This window comes from Saimiri boliviensis, chromosome 21, assembly GCF_048565385.1.
Source record: "Saimiri boliviensis isolate mSaiBol1 chromosome 21, mSaiBol1.pri, whole genome shotgun sequence".
NCBI lineage: Eukaryota > Metazoa > Chordata > Mammalia > Primates > Cebidae > Saimiri > Saimiri boliviensis.
In genome coordinates this window covers 9,410,134-9,436,257 of record NC_133469.1, presented here as the reverse complement: position 1 = coordinate 9,436,257, position 26,124 = coordinate 9,410,134, and the positions used below count along the sequence as shown (strand labels likewise).

General features: G+C 41.7%; 1 protein-coding gene and 1 pseudogene across 6 annotated transcripts in view; one reads left to right on the top strand and one right to left on the bottom strand.

Annotated features, from left to right (window-relative positions):
- Window positions 1–26,124, top strand: part of WBP2NL (WBP2 N-terminal like) — a 60,989-nt gene that overhangs the window by 20,592 nt on the left and 14,273 nt on the right. For 2 of the 6 annotated variants that reach the window (XM_074391213.1, XM_074391208.1), the window contains one exon: window positions 1,832–14,947. The gene's annotated coding sequence lies outside the window, so the exon portion shown is untranslated. Of the gene's footprint in view, window positions 1–1,831; window positions 14,948–18,692; window positions 25,440–26,124 lie in introns of those variants that run through there. The other 4 variants (XM_074391210.1, XM_074391212.1, XM_074391209.1 and 1 more) reach the window with 4 other exon arrangements.
- On the bottom strand, window positions 25,280–25,915 carry LOC101028728 (small ribosomal subunit protein eS7-like; annotated as a pseudogene).

Here is a 26,124-nt window from a genome sequence, read left to right as displayed (position 1 = left end):
AGTAAAATTTTAAGTGTTTTAATATATAAATGCTCAGATTCTACCACATGAGAAGACGTATTGAAGTAATCAAGTGTTCACTCCCATATACATAGTCATCATAGGTATAAAAACTAGAAATGCTAACTGATATGAATATGTTGCTTTGATGACTTGAATACCATTGCCACTGGCAATGTTGTTTTCCAAAATGGTGAACAACCTTTGAACATTTTCCAAATAAAACAAAGTTTAGTTTTCCTTTGATTTACACAGTGGTTGAATTCCTGAAAATTTCTGTGTATATTAAAGTCATATAAATTGAGTTAGGCTCTAGGCTCAAATGATTATAAATGTGCTTCACCTACACCACTGGCTGGAGAGCTGTTTGAAAGTCGGGAGATAGCCGGGCATGTTGGCTCACGCCTGTAACCCTAGCACTTTGGGAGGTCGAGGGGGGTGGATTATCTGAGGTCAGGAGTTCAAGACCAGCCTGGCTATCATGGTGAAACCCCATCTTAAAAAAAAGAAAGAAAATTAGGAGATAGACAATTCTTTGTTATGAGGTACTGCCCTGTGCCTTTCAGGATGTCTAGGGTCTTTGACTCCTCACCCATTAAATGCCAATAATGGCTGCCAGTTGTGATAACCAAAAATGCTCCCACTTATTTCCTAATTGCTCCCGGGGCTAGGAGGAGGCAGTACTGTCTCTGCTGAGAATCACTATTCTAGACTATTTGAAGGTTTTCAGCACCTTCAGCGTTCACTATTCTCCCACTCTGGCAAGGTAGGCAAAGTTCCTGATTTCATTGGCCTTTCTTTATCTTATGTAGGCTCATCAAGCAGCATAAAAGGGAGGCCTTAAAAACATATAGGGCCGGGTGCGGTGGCTCACGCCTGTAATCCCAGCACTTTGGTAAGCCGAGGTGGGTGGATCACGAGGTCAAGAGATCGAGACCATCCTGGTCAACATAGTGAAACCCCGTCTCTACTAAAAATACAAAAAATTAGCTGGGCATGGTGGTGTGTGCCTGTAATCCCAGCTACTCAGGAGGCTGAGGCAGGAGAATTGCCTGAACCCAGGAAGCGGAGGTTGCGGTGAGCCGAGATTGCGCCATTGCACTCCAGCCTGGGTAACAAGAGGGAAACTCCATCTCAAAAGAAATAAAAAAATTAAATTAAAAAAATATATATACATATATATATATAAAATAGAGAGAGAGAGAGAGAAGCCAAGTGTGGTGGCACATCCCTGTAATCCCACCACTGTGGGAGGATAAGGTGGGAGAATCGTTCGCGGCTAGGAGTTGAAGACCAGCTTGGGTGATGTAGCCAGACCCTGTCTCTAGGGGAAAAAAGCCAGTGTGGTACACAGTTGACCCAGAAGAAGACATTTAAATCATATATTTTCTATGCTTTTTTTTTTTTCTTCTTCTTTTGAGACGGAGTCTCACTCTGTCACTCAGGCTGGAGCACAGTGGTACAATCTTGGCTCACTGCAACCTCCACCTCCTGGGTACAAGCAATTCTCATGCCTCAGCCTGCTGAGTAGCTGGAATTATAGGCATATAACAGTATGCCCAGCTAATTTTTATTTTTTATTTTCGCCCTCTCAACCCAGCTTTTCCTGACTCTGGGAAGAACCGGGAAAAGAAGGCCCCCAGCTAATTTTTTTATTTTTAGTAGAGGTGGCATCTGGCCATGTTGGCCAGGCTGGTCTTGAATGCCTGGCCTCAAGTGATCCGCCCGTCTCAGCCTCCCAAAGTGCTTGGATTATAGGCATGAGCCACCATGCCCGGCCAGTAGTGAGATATTTTAAAGAATTTCTTCTTTTCTTACTTCCAAACTACAGTATGTGGGCAACAGTGACAAGGAGAGGAAGAGAGGAGAGACTCATCCAACTAAAGCAGGAATAAAGTTTCCTTTGATCAGCTTTTCTGTGTCTGCTGGAATGTGATGGTAAGTTGGGAACAGGGTGAATGGGTAAGGCCTTCTTTCTATAGGGAAGTTTTCCAAGTAACTGATATCTGGCAAATATTTGGGGATTAGAATTCTAAAAGAATACAAACTAGACTTCTCTTCTCCTCTCCATTTTAGTTATACTTGTACCAGGTAGAGTTGAGGTGAGATCCAGTTACCTGAAAAGGGTAACAAGTGCCAGTTTCTTTCTTTGTGTTTTTTTTTTTTTTTTTTTTTTTTTTTTGAGTTGGAGTCTCGCTCTTGTTGCCCAGGTTGGTGTGCAATGGCACGATCTCAGCTCACCACAACCTCCGCCTCCTGTGTTCAAGTGATTCTCCTGCATCAGCCTCCCGAGTAGCTGGGATTACAGGCGCCCGCCACCACGCCTGGCTAATTTTTTGTATTTTTAGTAGAGACAGGGTTTCACTACGTTGGTCAGGCTAGTCCCGAACTCCTGACCTCAGGCGATCCACCCATCTCGGCCTCCCAAAGTGCTGGGATTACAGGTGTGAGCCACTGCACCCGGCCTCAAGTTTCTTGAAGATGGAATTCCAGCATGGTCCCCTGTGCAAAGGATACCTATTTACCTGCTCCACCAAACTGCCATACAACCGAAGACTGACTGTGTAAGGATAGAACCAAGCAGAGCCACAGTTTGGACGACACGGTGCTGTGTGGCACACCTGCTGTTAGTTAGCTCCCACTGTCTGGTGCAGTTGTTTCCCCAAAGACTCAGTCCAATTCATTCTATAAGAGACACTATAAGAACTTTGTGTCCTGTACATTCAAAGGGCCCTGGTTTATGCTTTGCTTAGGACAAATCCAATCAGAATTCAGCTGAGCCTTCTGTATGCTCGAAGCACTCATGTGCTGAGTTCCTCAGCTCCTCACTGACATTTTGGGTACTTAACTTTCTGACTCACTCACTGTGCTCATGGATTCTGCTCTTCCTGTCTCTTCCCCAGCTGCAATACAGAAACTAGACTCCGTTGTCTACTGTTTCATTTCCTATTAGAAATATAAAGGGATAGAAATAAGGAGACCTAGGCTGGGCACAGTGGCTCACGCCTGTAATCCGAGCACTTTGGTAGGCCAAGGTGGGCGGATCACCTGAGATCAGGAGTTCGAAACCAGCCTGGCCAACATGGAGAAACCCCATCTCTAAATTAAAAAAATAATAATAATAATAAGAAGACCTTTTAGTACTGGACTACCTGGTATTGGCCCCTAAAATGAGCCTCCAAATACTACTTTTCATGGGTAAGTAATTGCTCTCTAGCCTTCTGGAGCAGATCCTTCCTGGCTTTGCTACCCTGAGATATCAAGAGAAAAACATACAGCTGGTGTGATTTTTCTCTTTTCTTTTCTTCTTTTGAGAAGGAGTCTTGCTCTGTACCCAGGCTGGAGGGCAGTGGTGCCATCTCAGCTCATTACAGTCTCGGTCCCCCAGGTTCAAGTGATTCTCCTGCCTCAGCCTCCCAGTATCTGGGATTACAGGTGCCCGCCACCATGCCTGGCTAATTTTTGTGGTTTCAGTGGAGATGGGGTTTCTCTGTGTTGGCTGGGCTGGTCTCAAACTCCTGACCTCAAGTGATCTGCCTGCCTCGGCCTCCCAAAGTGCTAGGATTACAGGCATGAGCCACCACGCCTGGCTGATTTTTCAATCTATAGATTAATATGTTCAAGAAATATTGCTTGTCTTTGTTTTCTTTATTTCTGTTACCAAGAACCCCACCACCATCTGCTTTGTTGGTGGGCTCCCCACAAATCCCAAGATTATGCAAAGGTATCCAGATTTTATGTGGCACCATGATGCTGAGAAGGTCCTTCTGGTCATCAGACTGCTTCTGAAACAGCCACTATCCAGTCCTGGCAGTTCCATCAAGTCTAAAAGCTTGTTTCCTTGGGACCCCAAAATTAGGATAGGGCATAGAACCAGGATGTCAGAGATCCAACTCTGTGTACCATATTGCTCCTGAGAGCTGGGGAGTAGGACCCTAATGCTCACCTCATCCTTGAGAGCCTCATAATTCCTTCCCCAAACTCCCGGATTCTTCCCTCTCAGCTGTGCTGTTAATCTTTATCTGCTCCACCTCTTAAGCATCTATCCTAATCCAAAGCTCAGGATTTGGGTTTCCACAAAAGGTAATAGAAAGCCTTTGCCTTCATGTTGACTTGGCTTTCCTTACCCAGCACTTGGCTGGTTGCTTGAAAATCATGTATATATATGTATAAAATGTAGAGGCCCAATTTACTTTAATAATGTCAAAAATTATTCTGGTACACAGATTACTTCGTTGTCAGGTAGGAAATGAAACATACGATATCCTTCCCAGCCTTTGACTTGAGAGTCTTCTGGAGCCTGAAAATGATGGGGCAGACAACCATGGACTGCTAGAGAATAAACTTTTTTTGAAGCTACCAGCAGTTTGATTAGATGTTTGATTTAGTAGCCAATATAAGAAATTTGTGTGAATTTTAGTAATTAGAATTTATTGTAAATAATAAAACAGGGTATTAGTAATGTTATAGTATCTTTGGGATGTCACTTTTCTGGCCAGAAACCTCTGTGGCTGGGTGGTACCTCTGGCCAAGTTTTGCTTGGGCCCACTGGGCTCATTGCACCCACTCAGCCTGGCAGGCTGCACTTGGCTCATGCTACTGGCCTGAGTCCCATGCCTGCCAAGGGAGACTGCATGGAGTGGTGAGGGGTGTGCATGAGGAAGTGTGGGGTCTGGCTGTTAGTCAGACATGCCAGCTGCTGCAGTGGACTGTCAGCTCCAGATACCAGTGTTGGCACCAGCTCCTGCGAGGCTGCAGCTGACCTAGTCACACTGCAAACAGCTTCCAGTGAAAAGGTGGCACCCGGAAGCTTGGAGACGCCAGGAACCACAGGGCCGCAGAGAGGGAGTTAACAGTCTTGGCTCAGAGAGCTCCCAGATTTGGGCTACCCAAAGCTCTTCTTTCCTTCTCTTTGCCCACAGCATGGTGAGCAAGGAGTAAGTCTCAGCCCTGTTGTGTTACAGCTCTTTTAGCCTCATTAGGCGGGACCCGAGTTCTTGAATGAGATATACAGACAAGTAGAGGATGAGCAATGAGAATGAGGTACACAGACAAGTGGAAGGTGAGCAAGACAAAGAGAAGCTTTATTGAGTGACAGTAGCTTGGAGGCCTTGGAGTGGGTAGCTCCTATCTGCAGGCAGGTCTTCCTGTTGTCTCTGCAGCTCTCAGCAGAGAGGAGGCCCTAGAGTGGGTAGCTCCACTGGTTGTCCCAACATCTTCTCAGGTCTTGCTGACCCCAGGGCTTTTATGGACCTCAAAAAAGAAGAAATTTGTACCGATTGGTCCATGTGTGGCCATGGGCAAACCCACAAAAGGTACCACAAGTTCTCACTCTGGTCCATTGGACTGGCATCCTGGTCCCCAGACTTCAAGCTCTCCCTGGCCTGAAGGTGGGGCCTCACCAGGGACCCATCCCCTTTTACCCAGGAACCTGTCTGCCCCCTGACTTTCATGGTGCCCAGGCTGTAGGTGCCAAGCCAAACTGCCCTCAGCTCCCCTCAGCCTCCTTCCTTTACTTATTGGTGCCCAAAATCTGGAGGAGACCAAGGCGGCAGGGGGCTGGTGTGTCAGCAGTGCTCCAACTTTGCTCTGAGATCAGAGCAGGCACTGACAGTAGGAAGAAGCTAAACAGTGGGAGCAGGCATTTCCATGCCTTTGGGCAACTGCAGCTGCACCTGGGAGGATGGGGCTCCCACCTGCTCCTCTGGTACCTAAGAGGACAGGGATGCCTGAGTCTGCAGCCATGGCTTGGGGAGCTGCAGCAGGATCCAGGGAGCTCCTGCCCCAAGTTGGAAGGGGCGGGTCTCCTGCTTGTCACTGGCTCTCACCTGCTTCATGGAGCATGCATCCCTGGCCATGCCAAGCTGCTGCAGCCAGCGTGATGGCAGCAGCGGCTCCACATGGCTTGCCTGTAGTATTTTGCACAATAGTCAAGATACAGAAACAACCTAAATGTCCTTCAGTGGATGAACAGATAAAGAAAATATGATTATACACACACAAACACACATACAACAGAATAGTACTCAGCCTCAATTTACTACAGACAAAACGATAGCTTTTATCTTTTTGACAATAGCCTGAAAGGTGTGAAGTGCTACCTCATTAACATGTAGCTATTGAACACAATTGATCTTTTTTTGCCTTTTAAATTATTTTGTGATAATTTTTATGACAAAATTATATTTAAGGTTTACACTTAATTGTTTTTGTGAAACATTGTGAAATGACCATCACATTCCAACTAATTAACATATCTGTTACCTCTATATACTTAACATTTTTATACTCTTTGACCAACATCCTCCATTTCCCATTCTTCTCAGTCCCTGGCAACCACCATCCTACTTTCTGCTTCTATAGTTTGACTATGTTACATTCCACATAAAAGGGAGATCATGCAGTACTTCTCTTTCGTGTCTTGCCTATTTTGTTTAACATAACTTCCTCCAGCTTCATTTTGTTACAAATGACAGGATTTTCTTTTTTTTTTTTAAGGCTGAGCAATATTCGTGTGTGTGTGTGTTCGTGTTCATATTTTTTTTACCTGTTCATCCATTGAAGGACATTTAGGTTGTTTCTGTATCTGGACTACTCTGCAAAATAGTACAGTGAACATGGGAATGCAGATAACCTTTACTATCATGTAGGATTGTTTGATCATATGTTCTATTTATAATTTTGGGGGAACTTTGCTCCTTTTTTCATAATGGTTGTATAAATTTATATTCCTAACAGCAGTGTACAAGGGTTCTCTTTTCTCCACATTCTTGACAACATTTGTTACCTTTTTTTTTTTTTTGATAATAGCCTAAAAGGTGTGAAGTGATATCTCATTGTGTTTTTGATCTGCATTTACCTGATGATTACAGATGTTGTACACATTTTCGTGTGCTTATTGGCCATCTGAATTTCCTTCTTTGAGAAGTATCTATTTTGGTTCTTTGCCTATGTTTTAATCCAGTTATTTATATTTTTGGTATTGAGTTGTATGAGTTGCTTACATATTTTGGATATTAACCCCTTATCAGATATATGGTTTCCAAACATTATTTTCCGATTCCGTAGGTTACTCTCCTTTTTTGGATTATTTCTTTTGCTATACAGAAGATTTTTAGTTTGATATAATCCCACTTGTCTATTTTTTCTTTCATTGCCTATGCTTTTGGTGTCATATTGAGAAAATTATTGCCAAGACCAATGTCAAGGTGTTCCCAAGATTTTCTTCGAGGAATTTTTCAGTTTCAAGTTTTACATTTAAGACTTTAATCTGTTTCGAGTTAATTGTTGTGTAGTATGAAATAGGGATCAAATTTCTTTTTTTCTTTTTTTTTTTTTGCGACAGAGTTTTGCTCTTGTTACCCAGGCTGGAGTGCAATGGCACGATCTCGGTTCACTGCAACCTCCGCCTCCTGGGTTCAGGCAATTCTCCTGCCTCAGCCTCCTGAGTAGCTGGGATTCCAGTCACGTGCCACCATGCCCAGCTAATTTTTTGTTTTTTTTTTAGTGGAGACGGGGTTTCACCATGTTGACCAGGATGGTCTCGATCTCTTGACCTCGTGATCCACCCACCTCGGCCTCCCAGAGTGCTGGGATTACAGGCTTGAGCCACTGCGCCCAGCCCCCAAATTTCATTTTTTTGTGTGTCTGTAGATACCCAGTTTTTTATTGAGCAGACTATTCTTTCTGAATTGCCTGTTCTTAGCACTGTTGTCAAAGTAAGCTGTTCAGTAATCAAACGAGTTTATTTCTGGGTTCTCTGTTCTGTTCCATTTTGTCCGTATCTGTTTTTATGCTAGCATCATACTATTTTGGTGATAGCTTTGTCAGATAATTTGAAGTCAGGAAGTGTGATGTCTCCAGCTTTTTGTTCTTGTTCAAAATTGCTTTGGCTGTTCAGGGTCTTTTGTAGTTCCATATGAATTTTAGGATTGTTTCTCTATTTTTGTAAAAAGTGCGATTGGGATTTTGTTAGGGTTTGCATTGAATCTGTAGATTGCTTTACGTAGTATGGACACTTTGGCAATATTAATTCTTCCAATTTATGAACATGAGATGTCTTTCCACTTATTTGTGTCTTTATTCTATTTATTTATATAATTTATTTTGCTGATTCCCGTAAATTCCTAAGTATTTTAGTTTTTGTTGCTAAAGTAAATGTGATTGCATTCTGAATTTCCCTTTCAAATAGTTCATTTTTGGTGCATTGCAGTGCCATGGAGTTTTATATGTTGATCCTGTGTTCTGAAACTTTACTGACTTCATTTATTAGTTCTACCAGTTTGGGGAGTGTGTGTGGTGGGAGGAGCGGGGGAGTCTTTTGAGTTTTCTATGTATGTGATCATGGCATGTAGAAATAATCTTATTTTTTCCTTTCTGACTTGGAAGCCCCTATTTTTCTTGCCTGATTGCTCTATGACTTCCAGTACTATGTTGAGTAACAGTGATAAGAGTGAACATCCGGCCAGGCATGGTGTCTCATGCCTGTAATTCTAGCACTTTGGGAGGCCAAGGCGGGAGATTGCCTGACCTCAGGAGTTCGAGACCAGCCTGGGCAATTCTGTGCAACTCTGTCTTTACTAAAATACAAAAGAAATTAGCTAGCCTTGGTGATGGGTGCCTGTAGTCCCAGCTACTAGGGAGGCTGAAGCAGGAGAATTGCTTGAACCTGGGAGGCAGATGTTATAGCGAGCCAAGATCTCACCACTGTACTCCAGCCTAGGTGATGGAGTAAGACTCTGTCTCTTTAAAAAAAAAAAAAAAAAAAAAAAAAAAAAGGTGAGCATCTTTTCCTTGCTCTGGATCTTAGAGGAAAGGCTTTCAGTCTTTCACCACTGAGCATGATGTTAGCTGTGGGCATTTCATAAGTGACCTTTATTGCATTGAGGTAAGTCTCTTCCATACTTGTTTTGTTGAGAATCTATCATGAAAGGATGCTGACTTTTGTCAAATGCTTTTTCTAGGTCTATTGAGGTGATCATGATTTGTGTTTCACTCTTTTTTTTTTTCTTTTTTTTTTTTTTTTGAGACAGAGTTTCGCTCTTGTTACCCAGACTGGAGTGCAATGGCACGATCTCGGCTCACCACAACCTCCGCCTCCTGGGTTCAGGCAATTCTACTGCCTCAGCCTCCTGAGCAGCTGGGATTACAGGCACGCACCACCACGCCCAGCTAACTTTTTGTATTTTTAGTAGAGATGGGGTTTCACCATGTTGACCAGGATGGTCTTGATCTCTTGACCTCGTGATCCACCTGCCTCAGCCTCCCAAAGTGCTGGGATTACAGGCTTGAGCCAGCGAGCCCAGCCTGTTTCATTCTTGTTATTGTAATTTATCACATTGGTTGATTTTCATGTTAACTGACCTTGTATCCTATGGATAAATCCCACTTGACCATGGTGTATAATCATTTTAATGTGCTATTGACTTTGGTTTGCTAGTATTTTTTATTTATGTATGTATTTATGTAAAATTTTTTTTTTTTTTTGAGTCAGAGTCTTGCTCTGTTGCCCAGGCTGTGGCACAATCTCAGCTCACTGCAGCCTCCACTTGCCAGGTTCAAACAGTTCTCCTGCCTCAGCCTCCTGAGTAGCTGGGGTTATAGGTGCCTGCCACAATACCCAGCTAATTTTTATATTTTGCTTTGCTAGTATTTTATTAAGAATTTTTGCATTTATGTTCATTGGGAATATTGCCTGGTAGTTTCCTTATGTTATCTTAAGCTCTGGAATCAGGGTGATGCTGACTTTACAAAATTAGTTTGGGAGTATTTTCTTTTTGAATTTTTGGCAAGAAGAGCTAGTGTTCTTTGAATGTTCGAAGGTAGAATTATCCTATGAAGCCATCTGGTCCTGGGCATTTCTTTGTTGGAAATTTTTTTCTTTTTTGAGATAGGGCCTCATTCTGTTGCCTAGGCTGAAGGGTGGTGGTGTGATCATTGCTCACTGCAGCCTCAATCTCCTGTGCTCAAATGATCCTCCTGCCTCAGCCTCCCATATAGCTGTGACTACAGGTGTACCCCACCGTTCCCAGATAACTTTTTTTTTCTTAGTAGTGATCAGATCTTGCTGTGTTGCCTAGGCTGGTCTCCAACTCCTGAGCTCAAGTGATCCTCCTGGCTCAGCCTTCTAAAGTACTGTGATTATAGGTGTGAGCCACCACACGCAGCCTGGAATGTTTTTGATTACTGATTCAACTCCTTGTTTGTTACTGATCTGCTCACTCTTTCTGTTTCTTCTTGATTCAGTCTTGGTAGTTTGTGTGTTCCTAAGGATTTTTTTTTTTTTTTTTTAAATTGAGACGGAGTTTCACCCTTGTTACCCAGGCTGGAGTGCAATGGCGCGATCTCAGCTCACTGCAACCTCCGCCTCCTGGGTTCAAGCAATTCTCCTGCCTCAGCCTCCTGAGTAGCTGGGATTACAGGCACGTGCCACTATGCCCAGCTAATTTTTTGTATTTTTAGTAGAGACGGGGTTTCACCATGTTGACCAGGATGGTCTCGATCTGTCGACCTCGTGATCCACCCGCTTCGGCCTCTCAAAATGCTGGGATTACAGGCTTGAGCCACCATGCCCGGCCCTAAGGATTTATCTGTTTCTTCTAGGTTGTTCCATTTATTGGCATATAAGTGTTCATAATAGTCTCTTAATGATCCTTTTTATTTCTGTGTCATCCATTGTAATATCTTCTCTTGTATTTATTTGAATCTTCTTTAGTTAATCTAGCTAAAGGCTTGTTGATTTTGTTGATCTTTTTAAAAAGCCAACTCTTAGTTTTTTCTATTTTATTTCCACTTTAATTTCTCTTCTTCTACTAACTTTGAGTTGAGTTTGTTCCTCTTTTTCTAGTTTCTTTATTTGTACAGTTAGTTTCTTTCTTTCTTTTTTTTTGAGACGGAGTTTCATTTTCGTTACCCAGGCTGGAGTGCAATGGTGTGATCTTGGCTCACCGCAACCTCCGCTTCCTGGGTTCAGGCAATTCTCCTGCCTCAGCCACCTGAGTAGCTGGGATTACAGGTGCGCGCCACCATGCCAAGCTAATTTTTTTTTTTTGTATTTTTAGTAGAGATGGGGTTTCACCATGTTGACCAGGATGGTCTCGATCTCTTGACCTCGTGATCCACCCACCTCGGCCTCCCAAAGTGCTGGGATTACAGGCTTGAGCCACTGCACCTGGCCTTTCTTTCTTTTTTTTGAGACAAAAGACTTGTTTTGTCACTCAGGCTAGAGTACAGTGGCTCAACCTAAGTGCACTGCAACCTCCGCCTCCTGCGTTCAAGCGATTCTCCTGCCTAGCCTCCAGAGTAGCTGGGACTACAGGCAGGTGCCACCATGCCTGACAAATCTTTTGTGTTTTTAGTTCAGATGGGATTTCACCATGTTGGATAGGCTGGTTTCAAACTCTTGACTTCACATGATCCACCTACCTTGGCTTCCCAAAGTGCTGGGATTATAGTTGTGAGCCACTATGCCTGGCCAAAGTTAGGTTGAGATCTTTCTTGTTTTTAAACATGGGTATTTAGTGCTATACATTTCCCTGGAACTGCTTTTGCTGATTCTTATAAATTTTAGAAAGTTGTAATTTTATTTTTGTTTCAAGGTATTTTAAAATTCTCTTTTGATTTTCTGTTTTATCCAATTGTTCAAGAATGTATTGTTTTTATGAATTTGTGAATTTTTCTATTTTCCTTTTGTTATTGATTTCTAGTTCATTGCACTGTGGCCTAAGACTATACCAGGTATTATTTCAAATTTCTTAAATTTATTAAGACTTGTTTTGTGACTGAACATGTCACCTATCTTGGAATATGTTCCATGTATGCTCAGGATGAAATTGTATTCTGCTGTTGGGTAGAAAGTTCTGTATGTTAGGTCTATTTGGTGTATAGTGTTATTCAAATCAGTCATTTATTTCTTGGTTTTCTGCCTCAATGTGCTCTTCATTATTGAAAGTGGAGTACTGAGTTCCACTACTTTTTTTTCTTTCTTTCTTTCTTTCTTTTTTTTTTTTGAGACGGAGTTTTGCTCTTTTTACCCAGGCTGGAGTGCAATGGTGCGATCTCGGCTCACCGCAACCTCCGCCTCCTGGGTTCAGGCAATTCTCCTGCCTCAGCCTCCTGAGTAGCTGGGATTACAGGCACGTGCCACCATGCCCAGCTAATTTTTTGTATTTTTAGTAGAGACGGGGTTTCACTATGTTGACTGGGATGGTCTCGATCTCTTGACCTTGTGATCCACCCATCTCGGCCTCCCAAAGTGCTAGGATTACAGGCTTGAGCCACCACGCCCGGCCTCTTTCTTTTTTTTTTTAAAGATGGGGTTTCACCATGATGGCCAGGCAGGTCTTGAACTCCTGACCTCAGGTGATCCACGCACCTTGGCCTCCCAAAGTGCTAGGATTACAGGCATGAGCCACCACGCTCAGCCGCTACTATTATCAAAATGTTTTTAATCTCTCTCTTCCTATCTGTCCATATTTGATTTATATATATAAGTACTCTGATGTTCAGTACATATATGTTTATAATTGTTATGGCTTCCTGTTGAATTGAAACATTTATCATTATGTGATGACTTTCTTTGTCCTTAGTAACAGTTTTGAACTTAAAAGTCTGTTTTTTCTGATACAAGTATAGCCACCTTTGGTCTCTTTTGGTTATCATTTGCATGGAGTATCTGTTTCTGTCCCTTTATCTTTAGTCTGAGTGTACTTATAGCTAAAGTAAGCCTCTTGTAGATAGCATATTCCTGGATCTTTTTTTTTTTTCCAATCCATTCCACTCTATGCCTTTTGATTGGGGGGGGTTAATCCATTTACATTTAAAGTATTTATTGGTAGGTAAGGACTTAATATTGCCATTCTGTTAATTGTTTTCTGTCTGTTTTCCAGCTCTTTTGTTATCTTCATTTCTTTTCTTTTTTTGTTATTTGATGATTTTTTCTAGTGGTTTGCTCTCATTCTTCCTTTGTCTGTATCTTCTGTGTATATAGTACAGGCTTTTTTTTGTGGTTACTTTTTTTTTGTGGCTTGTATACATTTTATTTTAGTTATTGAGATGGAGACTCGCTCTGTCACCCAGGCTGGAGTGCAGTGGCATGATCTTGGCTCACTGCAACCTCTGCCTCCCAGTAGCTGGGACTAAAGGTGCATGCTACCACACATGGCTAATTTTTGTATTTTTAGTAGAGATGGGGTTTTACCATATTGGCCAGGCTGGTCACGAACTCTTGATCTCAGGTGATCTGTCTCCCTTGGCATTTCAAAGTGCTAGAATTACAGTCATGAGCCACTGCACCTGGCTACATTTTCTTTTAGTTATGACCACCTATTTTAATTTAATGATAACTTCAATTGTATGCAAAAACTTTACATGCATACTCCCCTCCACTGTGTACTCTTCAATTTAGAGTTTACTTCTTTTTATATTGTGAATCCATTACCAAATTTTTGTGGTTATAGTTATTCTTGATACTTTTGTTTTTCAACTTTTGTATTAGTGTTATGGGTAAATTGGGTACCACCATTACAGTGTTACATTATTTTGTATTTGACTATATATTTACCTTTGCTTGTAAGATTTATGCTTTTACATTGCGTATTAGCATGTTTTTAATTCCATTTGAAGAATTCCCTTAAGCATTTCTTGTAAGACAGGTCTAATGGTGACAAAATCAGTTTTTGTTTATGTGGGAAAGACTTTATCTCCCTTTCATTTTTAAAGGATAGCTGTGCAGGATATAGCATTCTTGGTTGCCATTTTATGTCAATATTTTGAACATGTTATCCATTCTTTCCTGGCTTGTAAAATTTCTGTGGAGAAATCTGCTGATTCTCTTTTTTGAGACAAAGACCAAAAAAAGTTGCATTTTTCTTGCAGCTTTCAAAATTCTTTGACTTTGACAGTTTCATTATAATGTGTCTTGGTGTAGACTTATGTCCAACCTATTTGGGGTCCTCTGGGCTCCTTCAGTCTGGATGTCTGTTTCTCCCCAAAGACTTGGAAATCTTTTTAGTTATTATTTCTTCAAATACGCTTTCTACTCCCGTCTCTTTCTTCTTCAGCTCATAACCCCATAATGTGTATATTAGTTCACTTGGTAGTGTCTCAAATTCTATAAGCTTTCTTCACACATTTTCTTTTTTATTTTTTCTCTTCCAATTGGATAATTGCAAATGACCTGTTTGTGAGTTTGCAGATTCTTTCTTCTGCTTGAGTCATCTTCTGAAGTTCCATATTGCATTTTGTAGTTCATTCATTATGTTCTTCAGCTCCAGAATTTCTTTTTAATTTTCCTATATATTTGCTGAACTTCTCATTTTGTTCTTGCTTTGTGTTGTTTTCTTGATTTCATTAAATTGTTTATCGCTGTTCTCTTGTGGTTTGTGGAATTTCTCTAAAGGAATTATTTTGAATTATTTATCAGGCAGTTCATGGATATACATCTCTTTGGATTATTTACTAGAAGTTTGTGTTCTTCCTTTGGTGTTGTCACGTTTCCCTGATTCCTTGTGATCTTCCTAGCCTTGCATAGGTGTTTGCACATTTAAAGTAGTAATCATTGGCTGGGTATGGTGGCTCATCCCTGCAACCCCAGCACTTTGGAAGGCCAAGGTGGGCAAATCGCTTGAACCGAGGAGTTCAAGACCAGCCTGGGCAACACAGTGAAACCCTGCCTCTATAAAAAAAAAAAAAATAGAAAAATTAACCAGGCGTGGTGGTAAACACCTGTAGTCCCAGCTACTCAGGAGGCTAAGGTGGGAGGATCCCTTGAGCCCAGGATGCAGAGGTTGCAGTGAGCCAAGATTGCAAAGATATTTCACTGGAAAACCCTATTTTAAAAGCCATGTGAATATGTTAACACTACTGAACTGCATGTTTAAATTTTTTTTTTTTTTTTTTGAGATGGAGTCTTGCTCTGTCACCCAGGCTGAAGGTGTGAGCCACCGCGCCTGGCCTAAAAATTATTAAAAGGATAAATTTTATATTACATAATTTTTATTGGCTGGGCGCGGTGGCTCACACCTGTAATCCCAGCACTTTGGGAGGCCGAGGCGGGTGGATCACGAGGTCGAGAGATCGAGACCATCCTGGTCAACATGGTGAAACCCCGTCTCTACTAAAAATACAAAAAGTTAGCTGGGCATGGTGGCACATGCCTGTAATCCCAGCTACTCAGGAGGCTGAGGCAGGAGAATTGCCTGAACCCAGGAGGCGGAGGTTGCAGTGAGCCGAGATCGCGCCATTGCACTCCAGCCTGGGTAACAAGAGCGAAACTCCGTCTCAAAAAAAAAAAAAAAAAAAAAAAAAAAATTTTTATACATGCTGGAGTGCAGTGGCATGAACATGGCTCACTGCAGCCTTGTCCTCCTGGGTTCTAGTAATCCTCCTGCCTCAGCCTCCCCAGTAGCTGGGACTGCAGTCACACACCACCACGCCCAGTGAAATTTTATTAATTTGTAGAGAAAAGGTCTCCCTTTTTTGCCCAGGCTAGTCTCAAACTCCTGGGCCTAAATAATCCTTCTGCCTTGGCTTCCCAAAATGCTGGGATTACAGTCATGAGCCATTGTACCTAGCCAAAACCAAAATTTTTATTGATCTTTTCAAAGAACCAACTTTGGTTTTGTTGATTTTCTCTATTAATTCCTGCTATGGCTTGAATATTCCCTCTGAAATTCATGTTGAAACTTAGTCCCCAGTGGGACTGTATTGAAAAGTAAGGCCGGCTGGTCGCAGTGGCTCATGCTTAATCTCAGCATTTTGGGTGGCTGAAGTGGGGGGATTCCTTGAGGGCAGGAGTTCAAGACCAGCCTAGTCACCATAGCGAGACCTTGTCTCTACAAAGATTTAAAAAAAAAAAAAAAAAAAAGGACTAGGCACGGTGGCTTAGCGCCTGTAACCCAAGCACTTTGAGAGGCCGAGGCCGGCAGATCATGAGGTCTGGAGTTCAAGACCAGCCCGGCCAACATGGTGAAACCCTGTCTCTACTAAAAATACAAAAATTAGTTGCACATGGTGGTGGACACCTGTAATCCCAGCTACTCAGCCGGCTGAGGCAGGGGAGAGTCTTTTGAACCTGGGAGGCAGAGGTTGCAGAGAGCTGAAATAATGCCACTGCACTCCAGCCAGGGCAACAGCAACAGAGCGAGACTCTGTCTAAAAAAAAATTAGCCAGGCGTGGCGGCACACATCTGGTGGGATAGGGACAGGGATGGATAGAAAGCATTCTAGGTACAGACATAGTGAAGCAGGAGAGCAGGGCATATTCAGGTAACTCTTCTCCAAACCGAAAGACAACTATTGCCTCTCTGAAGCAACAGAGAAGGAAATCATCTTTTCTTTTGTTAACAACTCAAAACTCTAGCTCCAGACCAGGTGTGGTGTTAACAGCTCACAACTCTAGCTCCAGGCCAGCCGAGGCAGCTCGTGCCTGTAACCCCAAACCAAGGTCGGTGGATCACTTGAGATCAGGGGTTCAAGACCAGCCTTCCCAACATGGTAAAACCCTGTTATGCAAAAATTAGCTGGGCATGATGGCAGTTGCCTGTAATTCCAGCTACTTGGGAGTCTGAGGCAGGAGAACCTGGGAGGTGGAGGTTGCAGTGAGCCAAGATCGTGCCACTGCACTGCAGCCTGGGCAACAAAGTGACACTCTGTCTCCAAAATAATAATAATAATTTAATAATAATAATTATTATTAAAACCTTCCAAAAAATAAAGCACCAGGCTCAGAAGAGTTTGCTGGCAAATTCAATATGTTCCAGAAAATAGGAACAGAGAGAAACACTTGCTAGCTTATTTTCTGAGGCCAAAAATACGTAAGTACCAAAACCATGGCCAGGCGTGGTGGCTTATGCCTTGAGACTGGCCTGGCCAACATGGCGAAACCCTATCTCTACTAAAAGTACAAAAGATAGCTTGGTGTTGTGGCAGGGGCCTGTAATCTTAGCTACTCGGGAGGCTGAGGCAGGAGAATCTCTTGAACCCGGAAGGCAGAGGTTGCAGTGATCCGAGATCTCACTACTGCACTCCAGCCTGGGCAACAGAGTTACCCCTGCCCCCAAAAAACCCTAATTAACAAATAAATAAAAGATCTGAACAGACACCTTGCTAAAGAAGATAAACAGATGGCAAACACACATATTAAAAGATGCTGAACATCATATGTCATTAAGGAATTGCAAATTAAAACAGTGAGATACTATTACACACCTATTGGAATGGCTAAAATCCAAAATGCTGACAACACCAAATTCTGGTGAAGATGTGGAGCAACAGGAACGCTCATTCATTGCTCCTGGGAGTACAAAAATGATACACTTTGGGAGACAGTTGGGCAGTTTCTCACTAAACTAAATATATTCTTACCATATGTCGCAGCAATTGTGCTCCTTGGTATTTATCCAAATAAGTTGAAAATCTATGTCCATGAAAATCTGCACTCAAATATTTATAGCAGCTTTATTCGTAATTGCCCAAACCTGGAAGCAACAAAGATGTCCTTGAATAGTTGAATGGATAAACACTAGTACATCTATACAATGGAATATTATTCATTTTATTACCTTGCTTAAAAAGTAATATGCTGTCAAACCATGAAAAGATATGAAGGAACCTTAAATTCGTATTGCTAAGTGAAAGAAACCAGTCTGAAAAGGTTATTTACTGTTTGATTCAAACTCTGTGACATTCTGGAAAAGGCAAAACTATGGAGACAGTGAAAAGGTCAGTGATTGCCAGAAGTAGAAGAGAGGGAAGGGAGGGATGGACCAGGTGGAACAGGATTTTTAGGGCAGTGAAACTATTCTGTATAATACTGTAGCAGTGGATGCACCTCATTACACATTAGTGAAACCCCAGTGAATGTATAGCACAAAGAGGGAACCCTAATGTAAATTATGAACGTTGGCTAAGAATAATGTTTCAGAATTATCAATTATAACAAATGTACCACATTAATGCAGGTTGTTAACAACAGGGGAAACAGTGAGGGAAGAGAGGGTATATGGGAACTCTGCATTTTCTGCTTATTCAGGAAACCTAAACCTGGTCATTAAAGGGCTTGGGTCAGGGGAGGGTTGGGGAGCCTATTTAGGGGGAGAGACTGATTTCCCACAGCTTTTTGTCTGAGGACTCCCAAGCTAGGTGGCAAAAACCACCACGTAGAAAAGCCTGGGCCTGAATAACTACTTATTCAGGTGCTATTCTCAGTGCTTTACATAAATTAGCTCATTTAATTCCTGGGCAATAATCCTATGAGGTAGGAACTATTATTATCCCTCTAAAGAAAGTAGAATATTGTATTACATTATCCCCATTATAGAGGAAGCAGAAGCACAGAGATTAAGTAGGATGCTCAAGATGGCACAACTGTAAGTGGAGTGAGGATTTACATCTAGGTATTAGTATATACAACTAAATTACCATCTTATTCTCATTTATAAACCGGTCATATAAATCATATATTAAAAAGATGATTTTCTTTTTAATAAGGAAAATCATCTCTATTATTTTACACACCCCAAGTCAGTGCAGATGGATTTGTTTCACCCTGGAGAAGTAAAGGGTCTTTGTAGGACTCGTTTACACACAGCCTCTCCAGGGACTGTTTTGAGGAATAGTTTTAAAGAACTTCTTGAAGCTCTTAAAACAGGAACCAACTTGTATTTTTTTCTCTCTCTCTTTCTTTTTTTGAGATGGAGTTTGCCTCTGTCACCCAGGCTGGAGTAAAGTGGTGTGATCTCGGCTGACTGCAACCTCCACCTGGGTTCAAGTGATTCTTATGCCTTAGCCTCCCGAGTAGGTGAGACAACAGTAATGCACCACCATGTCCAGCTAATTTTTTTGTATTTTTATTAGAGACAGGGTGTCACCATGTTGGCCAGGATGGTCTTGAACTCCTGACCTCAGGTTATCCACCTACCTTGGCCTCCCAAAGTGCTGAGATTACAAGCATGAACCACTGTGCCAGGCCTGGAACCCACTTGTATTTTTTCCTTGGAGTCCAGAAATTCTAGACTATTGCTGGAAACAAGAGTGGCAAAATAGGTACTTTTTGACAATTCCCCCTCCAATACTTTTGTCTTTATTTTACCAATATGTCTTTGGCCTATGCATATTTCCTTGGCAGCCGCTCCCAATGGTCACTCATCCTGGACATCTGGCCAGTCCCTCTTCTTCATCTTCACTGTGATCACCCCTGTCCTAACCTCCCTGTCTCTCACCTGGGACCTGGAACAGCTAATTGTAGGCTCTCTGTATACCTGAAAGGATCCAGTCAGAAGACAAAAGCCATGCATTATTTGAACAGAAAGATAGTTAGGCAACCATAAGCACTGTGATTCCAGAACATTTTCATTACCCAAAAAGAAACCCCATAACCATTAGCAGTCACTTCCCATTTCCTCTTCCCTCCCCTGACAACCATTTATCTACTTTTTGTCTCTGTAGGTTTACCTATCCTAGACATTTCATGTAAATGGAATAATGTATGTCCTTTGTGTCTGGCTTTCACTTAGCATAATGTTTTCAAGGTTCAACCATGTGTCAGTATGGACATACTGTGTGCATTGTGCGGATATAACACATTTTGTTTATCCATTCATCAGTTGATAGACATTTGAGTTGTTTCTACTTTTTGGCTATTATGAATAATGCTATGAGCATTCACATACAAGTCTTTGTGTGGACATATTTTTAAATTTCTCTTAAGTGTCTACCTAATAGTAGAATTGCTGGATCATATGGTAACTCTATTTTATATTTTAAGGAATTGCCAGGCAGGTTTCTACAGGGAGTGATGACTAATGATGTTAGGCATCTTTTCATGAGCTTATTAGCCATTTGTGTAACTCTTTGGAGATATGTCTATTCAAATTATTTGCCTATTTTTAATTAAGTCATTTGTCTTTTTATTAAGTTTTATATATTCTGGATACTGGATCGTAATGAGAGTATATGATTTACAAATGCTGTCTCCCATCCTATGAGTTATCTTTTTAACCTTTTTTTTTCTTTTTGAGACGGAGTTTCGCTCTTGTTACCCAGGCTGGAGTGCAGTGGCGCGATCTCAGCTCACCGCAACCTCCGCCTCCTGGGTTCAGGCAATTCTCCTGCCTCAGCCTCCTGAGTAGCTGGGATTATAGGCACGCGCCACCATGCTCAGGTAATTTTTTGTATTTTTAGTAGAGACAGGGTTTCACCATGTTGACCAGGTTGGTCTCGATCTCTCGACCTTGTGATCCACCCGCCTCGGCCTCCCAAAATGCTGGGATTACAGGCTTGAGCCACCGCGCCCGGCCTAAACTTTCTTGATAATACACTTTGACATGGAAACGTTTTTAATTTTGATCAAGTCCAACTTATCTATTTTTTTCTTTGATTGCTTCTGATTTTATTTACTTATTTATTTTGAGATGGAGTTTCAATCTGTCACCCTGGCTAGAGTGCAGTGGTACAATTGTGGCTCACTGCAACCTCCACCTCCTAGGTTCAAGTAATTCTCCTGCCTCAGCCATCTGAGTATCTGGGATTACAGGCATGTGCCACCATGTCTGCATAATTTTTTTGTTTGTTTGTATATTTTTTTCTTTTTGTGATGGAGTCTCGCTCTGTTGCCCAGGCTGGAGTGCAGTGGTGCAATCTCAGCTCACTGCAGTCTCCATCTCCCTGGTTTAAGCAATTCCTCTGCCTCAGCCTCCCAAGTAGCTGGGATTACAGGTACATGCTACCATGCCTGGCCAATTTTTTTTGTATTTTTAGTAGAGATGAAGTTTCACCATGTTGGCCAGACTGTTCATGAACCCCTGACCTCAGGCAGTCCACCCGCCTCGGCCTCCCAAAGTGCTGGGATTACAGCAAGCTACTGAGCCTGCCTTTTCTTTTGTATGTATTTTTAGTAGAGGCAGGGTTTTACTATGTTGGCCAAGCTAGTCTCAAACTCTTGACCTTAGGTGATCTGTCCACCTCAGCCTCCCAAAGTGCTGGGGTTATAGGGGTGAGCCACCGCACCTGGCCTGTTTCTGATTTTAGTGTCCCATCTTTTTTATTTATTTTGAGACGGAGTTTCGCTCTTTTTGGCCCAGGCTGGAGTTCAATGGCCTTATCTCAGCTCACCATAGCCTCCACCTCCCAGGTTGAAGCAATTCTCCTGCCTCAGCCTATTACGGGCATGAGCTACCATGCCCGACTAATTTTATATTTTTAATAGGGACAGGGTTTGTCCATGTTGGTCAGGCTGATTTTGAACTCTTGACCTCCAGTGACATGCCTGCCTCAGCCTCCCAAAGTGCTGGGATTACAGGCCTGAGCCACCACGCCTCACGATTTTAGTGTCCTACCTAAGAAACTGTTGCATAATCCCAAGTCACTAAGGTTTATGCTTTTATTCTAAGAGTTTTATACTTTTCAGTCCCACATTTAGGTATGTTAACCATTTTGAGTTAAATTCATTTTTTTTAAACATGTGGATATCTAGTTGTCCCAGCACCATTTATTTAAAAGACTATTTTCTAATTGAAAGGTCTTAATACCTTTGTTAAAAAAAAATCAATTGGCCAGGCGTGGTGGCTCAAGCCTGTAATCCCAGCACTTTGGGAGGCCGAGGTCGGTGGATCACGAGGTCAAGAGATCGAAACCATTCTGGCCAACATGGTGAAACCCCATCTCTACTAAAAATACAAAAAATTAGCTGAGCATGGTGTGCCTGTAATCCCAGCTACTCAGGAGGCTGAGGCAGGAAAATTGCTTGAACCCAGGAGACGGAGGTTGCGGTGAGCCGAGATCGCACCATTGCACTCCAGCCTGGGTAACAAGAGTGAAACTCCGTCTCAAAAAAAAAAATCAATTAACTGCCTGAATGCAGTGGTTCATGCCTATGATCCCAGTGCTTTGGGAGGCCAAGGTAGCAGGTTTGTCTGAACCCAGGGGTTTGAGCCTGCAATGAGCTGTGTCACACCAGTACACACCAGCCTGGACAACAGAGTGAGACCTGGTGTCTAATAAAGAAAAAAAATCAGTTACAAATGTATGGGTTTATTTCTGGACTCTCAACTGTATGTCTGTTGTTATGCTAGTACCACACTGATGTTATTACTGTGGCTTTTTGCTAAATATTAAAATTGAAAGTGTGTGTCCTGTTTTTTCTTTCTTCTTCTTTTTTTGAGATGAAGTTTCACTCTCGTCACCCAGGCTGGAATGCAGTGGTGCAGTCTCAGCTCACTGCAATCTCTGCCTCCTGGGTTCCAGTGATTCTCGTGCCTCAGCCTCCCAAGTAGCTGAGATTGCAGGTGTGCGTCACCACACTTGGGTAATTGTTTTATTCTTTATCTTAGAAAGTGTCAGTCCTTAACAATAAAGTATAATGTTGACTATGGGTTTTTCACAGGCGTCCTTTATTGGGTTGAGGAAATTCCTTTCTAGTTCTAGTTTGTTGAGTGTTTTTAATAATGAAAGCATGTTGTTTTTTCAAGTTTTTTTTTGCATCTATTGAAATGGTCATGTGGTTTCCTCTTTATTAACATGTTACATATTGTATTACCATTGCTTTTCATCTTTTGAACCAATCTTGAATTCTTGGTATAAATCTCACTTGGCTATGGTGTATAATCCTTTTTTATATGGTGCTGGATTCCGTTTGCTAGTATCTTTTCGTGAGGATTTGGTGTTTATATTCATAAGAGATACTGGTCTATAACCTTTTTATATTTTTCTTTTTCTGGTTTTGGTATCAGGGTAATAATGGCTTCATATGATAAATTAGAAAGTATTCCCTTCTGATCTACTTTCTTGGAACAGTTCGTGAAGGATTGGGCTAGTTCTTCATTATGCATTGGATAAAATTCACCAGTGATGCTGTCTGTTCCTGGGCTTTTAACTTTTTAGGTCACTAAATTAATCTCCTTACTTGTTGTAGGTCTATGCAGATTTTCTTTCCTTTCTCTCTCTCTCTCTCTCTCTCTCTCTTTTTTTTTTTTTTTTTTGTTTTTGAGACAGAGTCTTACTTTGTTGCCCTGCCTGGAGTGCAGTGATGCGATTGTAGCTCACGGCAGCCTCAACCTCTTGGGCTTAAGCGATCCTCCTGACTCAGGCTCCTGAGTAGCTGAGACTACAGGCATGAGCTGCTATTCCCAGCTAATCCTATTTCTTCTTGAATCAGATCTGGTAGTTTCTTCTTTTCTAGGAATTTACCTATTTCAACTAGGTTATCTGATTTGTTGGGATTGTTCATAGTATTTTCATAATCCTTTTTATTTCATAAAGTCAGCAACAATGACACATCTTTTAGTTTTCATTTCAGCAATTTGAATCATCTCTCTTTTTTTCTTGGTCAGTCTAGATAAAGATTTGTCAGGTTTTTTTTATTCTTTTCAAAGAACTGAGTTTGTTTCACTAATATTTCTCTATTTTCTATTCCTTGTTTCTGCTCTACGTTATTTCTCCCTTCTGCTTGCTATGGGTTTAGTTTGCACTTTTCTTTCCAGTTTAAGATGAATGGTTATGTTAATGAGTTTTTTCTTTTTCTTTTTCTGAGATGGGATCTCATTCTGTCACCCAGGCTGAAGTGCAGTGGTGCAATCTTGGCTCACTGCAACCTCTGCCTCCAGGTCTCAAGGGATCTTCCTACCTCAGCCTCCCGAATAGCTGAGACCACAGGCATGTGCCACCATGCCTGGCTAATTTTTTGTCTTTTTGGTAGAGATAGGGTTTCATCATGCTGCCCAGGCTGGTCTCCAACTTCTAAGCTCAAGGAATCCATGTGTCTTGGCCTCCCAAATTGCTGGGATTACGGGGGTGAGCCACATGCCCAGCCAAGGTTTTTCTTCTTTTTCTTTTCCTTTTTTTTTTTTTTTTTGCAATGAACAAAGGTCTTTATTATTCTTACTCCTTACTCTAAATATCCACCTAACAGATGGAAATTGTTATCTCCTCTCTTCTTGTTCAGTCTTTTATGGATGGGGATGTTTGGGGGAAAAGTGAGGATGGCTATATTCCTGGAGCCAAATAATGTTCAGGTAAGGGTGGCAGAAAAATTGGATAATAATTGAATGAGAGAAAAAAGAATGTTACATCTTACATTTTACCTGGATTCTGGGTAAAGAAGAAAGTGGAGCAATAATCACTACTGGGTAAGTTGATATTTAACTGGTAACACACAATCACAGTGGCAAGGAAAATGACATTTGTAATGTCATCCCTAGTGACACTCACTTCTATCCTTTATTCCTCCTCTTGGGTATCCCAGGGCTGGTAGATGTGCACATCTCAATTAGATTCCTCACTTTTTTTGGTGGGGGAAGGGGGTATCTTTTTGCATTCCTGAGGAATGCTCCCATCCTATTTGAGGGCAAGACAGCATAGTCTCCATGAGCCCATGTCCTTTCTGGCCATGTTGGACTCTGTGCAGCTGGACCTTCCCATAGCTACTATCTGTAAAATGCTGGGCATCTTCTGATTCAGTTTCAGAAATACATCTTTTTAAATTGTAGTAAAAGTCATGTAATACAAAATGTATCCTTTAATAATTTTTAAGCATATGGTTCAGTAGTGTTAACTGTATTCACATTGCTTTTTAAAATAGGGGTTTCCAGTGAAATTTTCTAGACAGATTATAAAAGAGCTGCAACACTTGTATTCACAGTGTTGTACAGCAGATCTCTAGAACTTTTTCATTTTGTAAAACTGAAACTACACCCACTGGACAACTAGACCTCATTTACCACTCCCTCCAGCCCCTGGAAACCATCATTCTACATTCTACTTCCTTTTTGTATGAGTTTGAGTACTTTAGATACTTCAGAAAATGAGAAGCATACTTTTAAACAAATTTTAATTTTCATGTTAGTGGATACATGGTAGGTATATATATATATTTATAGGGTTCATGAGATTTTATTTTTTTAGATGAAGTCTCACTCTGTCACCCAGGCTGGAGTACAGTGGCATGATCTTGGCTCACTGCAATCTCCACCTCCCAGGTTCAAGCGATTTTTGTGCCTCAGCCTCCCGAGTAGCTGGGATTACAGGTTTGTACCACCATACCCAGCTAATTTTTATATTTTTAATAGAGATGGGGTTTCACCATGTTGTTCAGGCTGATCTCAAACTCCTGACCTCTGGTGATCCACCCTCCTTGGCCTCCCAAAGTTGCGTGAGCCACCACACCTGGCAAGATGTTTCGATATAAGGCATGCAATACATAATAATCACATAATGAAAATGGGGTATCCATGCCCCCAAGCATTTATCCTTTGTGTCACAAAGATTTTTTTTGTGTGAATATACTTTATTTCATCATTTTTGTTAACAGTTGAAACTCTGGGAATTCAAAATTAACATCCTTGCCCGTAAGCTTCTTAACAGACACCAGAAAAAGTTTCACCCTTGTGTTCCACATTGTTCTGCTGTGCTTTGTCCAAATGAACCTTTTATGAGCTGGCTGCCATGATGTTTCATGTGGGTTTTCTTGCCCATGACTTCACTTGGGAAGACCAAGTCCTCAAGGATTGCATTGTGCATAGCTGTCAGAATATGGTTCCTGGGACGCTTTTTCTTATTTTTTTGTATGGCTTTTTCAAGGTGGCTTGGGCAGAATTCTCTGAGTAGTAAAGACAACATGCTTCCCGCTGAACTTTTTCTCTAATTCACATACTAGCTGGACCTGGATTTTCTGGAAAGATTTCAGTTGAGGAACTGGAACAAAGATTGTGATGGCTTTCCAACCACCAACTTCAATTTCCTTTGCTGCCATAATATTCAGCTCCCTGAAGTGAGTCTTGAGGTCTGAGTTCACTTTCTGCTCCAGAAGAGCCTAGGAAATGCTGGACTCAACCTCATCTGGCTTCTCACCATTGGGCTTCACAATCTTGGCACTCAAATTGAATGTGGCCTTCTTGCTGAGTGCCAACTTAGGGAGAGCCAATTATACTGTTTTATTTTAAAATGGATAATTAAATTACTATTGACTGTAGTCACATACTAGCTCTTACTTGTTCTATTTTATTGTGGCATTAACCATCCCCACCTCCCTCATAAAGCTCCACTACCTTTTCCAGCCACTGGTAACCATTCTTGTACTCTCTATCTCCGTGAGTTCAATTGTTTTCATTTTTAGATCTCACAAATAAGTGA